Source organism: Ochotona curzoniae, unplaced genomic scaffold (genome assembly GCF_017591425.1).
Source record: "Ochotona curzoniae isolate NIBS_2020 unplaced genomic scaffold, NIBS_Ocur_1.0 contig_2723, whole genome shotgun sequence".
NCBI lineage: Eukaryota > Metazoa > Chordata > Mammalia > Lagomorpha > Ochotonidae > Ochotona > Ochotona curzoniae.
The window spans coordinates 937,273-942,982 of NW_024465573.1; positions in this window are offsets into that span (position 1 = coordinate 937,273).

Sequence of the window (5,710 nt, forward strand, 5' to 3'; positions counted from 1 at the left end):
CCAAGGATGCTCCAGGTAGAAAAGAACAGTACCAGTGCCTCCAGGGAAGGCGTGGTCAGGTAAACTGGAGCAGCGGGGAGGGAGCCATTATTGGTTTTGAGCAAAGGAATGCCAAAATATGATTTTAAATAGATTTGTTTTTTTTTTTTTAGTCTAAAGCTAACCCCTCAGTATTCCCATATTAAGCTGAGAAGCAGAGGGGGAAATGTCCACACATTGAGAAGAATGAGCGAGCTAAAGAAGAAAGCAGCGCTGTAACACCTCAGAAGCCAAGCTTAAAATCAAATATTCCAATGAAGAGAACAGACCATGTGAGTCAAATCCTGATGAGGAAGGCTGAAAACTGACTTGGATGTGAAAATGTGGAAGTAATTAATTTTTATGATGAGGGGTGTCTTTGGGGGCAATTGTCTTAGTGCTTTTGCCTGTTGGAGTATACTTACAGTGAGAGAGGGAACTGGAAACCATCATTTCATGCAACTCTTTCAATGCATTGTACTGTAAAGAGACAAACAAATGGCTGAAAGGAAACTTGGGTTAATGAAAAGTCTTTTTTTAAAGTTCAGAGCAAAGGCTAGCATGGTGGCATAGAGGGTTAAGCTGACACTTGTAACCAGCATCCCATCAAGGGAACAATGGTTTGAGATGCAGTTGGGACATTGTATGTCAATCCAGCTCCCTGCCAACTTGTCTGGGAAGACAATGAAAGATGGCCCAAGTGTCCAAGATTGTGCTACCCATGTGGGAGACCAGGATGGAGGACCTGATTTTTTTCCTGGCCCAGCCCTGACTGCAGCCAAAAATTTGAGGAATGAATCGATATATACACAGGTCTTCATCTTCACCTCCACCACCACCTCCCCGTCTTTTTCCATCTCCCCTCTGCATATAGGCTGAGGAAAGCCATGCCTGACAGGAACAATCACACACAGAGGCCAGTTTGGCAAGGAACTGACGTGAATGAGCCTCAGAATAGATTCTCCAGCTCTAATTTAATCTTCAGAGATTGCTCTTGGCTAATAAATTCAGTGCAACCCTATAAGAGACCCTGAACCAGGCCACCCAGTTAGAAGCTGTTTGAGATCTTATTAATTTGTTTTAAGATGCTAAATTTGGGGACAACTTGTTACACAATGAGAGGGCACTAATACAAATATGAAGAAAGATCACCAGTTAATAAAATAGAGGATGAGATATGGAAGGTTTGGGGAAGGATGAAAAAATATAAAATGGTACTCCAGAAAACAGGAAATAGAAACTAGAGATAAATATAATTGCCAGATGGCTTTAAGGACCCAGGTGAGGTTATGACCACTAAAGTGAGACCAATTAACAAAATTTAGTGGGTTGTTTTTTTTAAAAAAAAAAAAAATCATGTGGTTACTGGCATGAAGGAGCTAAAGAACTGAATTTCAGTTGTCTTTGTAAAAAACACTATTAACCAAGAAAGGGGCAAATGAAATAAAGATTAATACAAAGGAGTAATGAAATTATTAAAGTAAGTAATTAAAGAAGGAACGACAAGACAAATGTGAAATAGGGGGCAGTGAAAAGTTGGTAGGACTAAGATTATAGTTGGGGTGGGATCCCAAGTTTTGTTGGAGCAGGATGCTACTAAGTATGTGCTTAACAAAATAAAAGGTGGTGGCCTGTGAGTGGGATGCAGGGGATAGAGAATGTGGAGGGGTTGTGGCCCAAGGTATAACCAAGGACGTGAAACGCACAGTATACTGAGTTAAAAAGATCACTGTGGAAGAGGAGGTCGTAGGGAATTAAGGCCAGGAGAACTGGATGGATTATATGTGAAAATATTGAAATCATCAAAAACTATTAGTAAGAATTCTGTTGGTGACTTCCAGGAGCGTATTTCTTCTAGGAATTTAAAGAAAGGTGCTGGACGTTGGTAGGTGAGAATAAGTTGGAAAGCAGCAAATGGTGTCATCTTATGATAAAAAAAAAATTAAAGTCAAAGACATGAAAAAGGGAGGGATTGGCTTAGAAAGAGCACTAAGAGTATTGTTCACACATTATATAAATTCTCAGTCAGTGAGAATTAGGAAGGAAATAAGGAAATCCATTCTACCTCCACCCAGAAGGGTATGGAACAGAAAACAGTTACCACAGAGGAAGGCTGAAGTATTCATCTACGCCTACACATTTGTGTACACACACACACACACACACACACACACACACGCCAACATAAATACTTGGCAGAAATGCTGTTAGGTTGAAAAGGTTAATTGTAAAGTGACTGAGCTGCTGAAAGTCTGAAATCTCCAAAGAGATACCTGCATCCTGTTAGAAAAAGTTTCTGTTTCCTAAAACACTGGGAGGCAGACAGGAGATAGAGAGAATCTTGGAGTTTTGAGATTTACTGGAAGGACAACTACCTTCGAGGCATGCTGTGTTATTTTTGTCTGCATTGAAGTGATATGATCAGGACCCCTTCTGTTGCCTGCTTTCTGCTTTGTGTCACAAAGCTTTTGATTTTCCCATAGTATTTGCTGTAAAAAAAAAAAAAAAAACAACCCACACTTATTTCACTAGGTGCTAGGTGCACTTCTTGCTCATGGCAAGACTCGCCATGGACGTGCAATTAAAATCATTTCACGCTCCTTGGAGTCTCACTCGATAGTGCTTTGGTAAAAATCTATACTCTCGCTGCATTTTGAGATTCACGTATCAGTTCCTGTTCCCACTTTTTGACCTCTCCAACAAGGCTTGTATTCTACTTGGCCAGAAGAGGTCTCTCAACAGGAAAGCTGTTTGTTTAGAAATGTCTGTCTGATTGAGAAGCCAAAGAAAAAAAGGGTTCAGAACACTCTGTATCCTTTTTCTGTGGTTGTGTGTGCGTGAGTGGGTGGGTGGGGGGTGTCACTGGTCCTGTCTGCACACAACCCTGAATCCCTGGGCTTTGACAGGAACTCATCCCAAACAAAGCTGATTGTTTTATAAGCCCCAGAGAGCAATTTATTGGTTGTTCCCTGTTCCATTTGTAACTGGTGGCAAGAATACAAGTGGACACCTGTGCCAAGTAGACATTTTGATCACATGGCGGTTCTCAGGGCCCATCCTATGGAGAATTTCCATGAACATGTAAAACATGCTCTCAAAGGAACTGTATGCTGGGAACTCAACCTCACACAGTAGGATCACAACCACTTTCAAGTTTGAGCAGGATTTTCTGGGACTGACCAATGTCCCAGGCTATTTCCTGAAAGCAGTTGTGGCACTGTTCTTTGTTCTTCCTCCTCCTCATCCACTTATCAAAAATATCCTCGCTGGAGTAACTAGAGGGGGTCCCTCTGCTTGCCTGAGCAGATCAGGTTTTGCAGTAGTTTTTCACTGCAAATAGCACCAAGAGCAGATCGCTCCACTCAAGTCCAGTATTCTCAATGCATCTGCTACACTGCTTTTGCAAGAGATCCTCTAATTTTATACTAGTCGCACGTTTTTTTTTCTCTTTATCCTATGTGTGTGATTTAAAAAAAAAAAAGTAATACATAGTCATCTCTCTATCTCTCCATATTACCAATAGTGTCCCTAGCATGCACGTGAGATGTCTTGTACAGGTTGTCCTTCCCAGTTAGAAGCTGTGAATCTTTTAGAAAATTTTTCATTTTTCTGCAGCTTCCATTCCCCCACTTCTTCTACTAGTTATCCCTCTACATGGGAGAAGGCACATGGTCCAGCCTGGGGTAGTTTTCTATTTTCCTGGCTATTGTGATTGATCCAGAGCTGTGGATCTAAACCAAGATAGGCCAATCACACTTCAACATTGAGAAGACATTTTTTTTAAAGCTCTCTTTTTCATTTGTTAAGGGTTTGTTTATTGAAAAGGCAGAGTGTCAGAGAGAGAGAGAGAGACAGGTATTTTTCATTTGCTAATTCACTCCCTAAGTGGCTACATCAACCAGGGATGCTCCAAGCTGAAGCCAAGTGCCATGAACTCTATCCAGACCATCTTATGCTGTCTTCCAACTTGTATTAGCAGGAGCCTGGAAAAGAAGGGGAGAAGCCAGGACTTGAATGCTGCTCTGATATAGAATGCCATCTTTGCTGGTGGCAGCTTAACTAGTTGTAGCACAACACCAGCCCCTGCCAAGATTTGCAGCTGATTCCATCTCTTCCCTGGATGAGAAGTTCCACTATCTAATGAAGTTAACCATTAGCTATATCTGGTTTTGTTAATTAAATGAAATCTTTCATTTATTTCTTTAGTCCTACTAGCCAGAAGAGACTAAAATTGGCTACCGTTGTCGACGACACAAATATAGAACCTTTCCATTGTCATAAGAATTAATAGAGGACCTCATTGATACTCCAGAGTGTCCTGATTCAGGGACTGAACCTTCATCCTAGACGAGTGTGAAGGTTCCAGAGAATGAAGCTGACACCAAAAGCATGAGCAATGCACATTTCAGCATTTACATAGATAATTTCTAATTATTCCTGCTTCTTCCAAAATATTCCCTCATGCGATAAATGCATGTTGGCAAACCAACATTCTTCAGTTTGTCAGGGAGCAATGCAGACTCCAAATCCTGCAGGCCTGGGCTCTGGAAGGCTCTATGTGCTGCACAAGGCAAATCCCTAACTCTAGCAATAAATGATGAAAACTCTGGGCTGCCTCAAGGCCACGTCCTTTACCAATTTAATTGGGCATCTTCTTTTAAGAAACCTCCCACACACCCCCAGCCCCAGCACCTCATCCTGTTGTGGGCCTTCTTTGTCTCGCTTCTTGTTTCAGAACTCTCACTTGACCTACCTCCTTAATTCTAGGCCTGGCCGAAGACAACCTACTTTAGAATTATAGTATCATGAACACTAGCAAGAGGCACACGTTGAGTCTGGGCTTTGCAAACTGTGTGACTTTGAACAGATCACTTAACCCCTCTGAACTTCATGTTCTTCCTTGAAAATGAAGGGGGAAAATATGGGTCCAGCAGCATGGCCTAGCGGCTAAAGTCCTCACCTTGAATGCACCAGGATCCCATATGGGCGCCGGTTCTAGTCTCGGCAGCTCTACTTCCCATCCAGCTCCCTGCTTGTGGCCTGGGAAAGCAGTCCAGGCCGGCCCAAAGCTTTGGGACCCTGCACCCATGTGAGATACCCGGAAGAAGTTCCTGGATCCTGGCTTCAGATCGGCGCAGCATCGGCTGTTGCACTTACTTGGGGAGTGAATCATTGGACAGAAGATCTTCCTCTCTGTCTCTCTTCTTCTCTGTATATCTGACTTTCCAATAAATAAATAAATCTTAAAAAAAAAAAAAAGGAAAAGAAAATGAAGGGAAAAAATAATCCTACCACATGGTCAGAAGGTGAAATAAAATAATATTTTAAAAGGTAACTTGCAGTGCAAATATCCACTACACTTGCTTAAAGATGGGGCCAGCATGATGGCCTGCAGGCTAATATATTCAGATTGCGGCACTGGCATCCTATTTGGGCTCCGGCTCTAGTAGCAGCTGCTCCACTTCTGATGCGGGTCCTTGGTCAATGTGCCTGGGAAATCAGTGGAAGATAACCCAAATCTGTGGGTCCCTGGGTCATTGTGGGAAACCCAGAAGAAGCTCTTGGTTCTCAGCTTTGGATTGGCCCATGTCTGACCATTGTGGCCATTGTGGGACTAAACCAGTGGGGAAAAAAATCTCTTTTTACCCCTCTGTCTCTGTAATTCTGAATTTTGAGTAAAATAAATAAATAT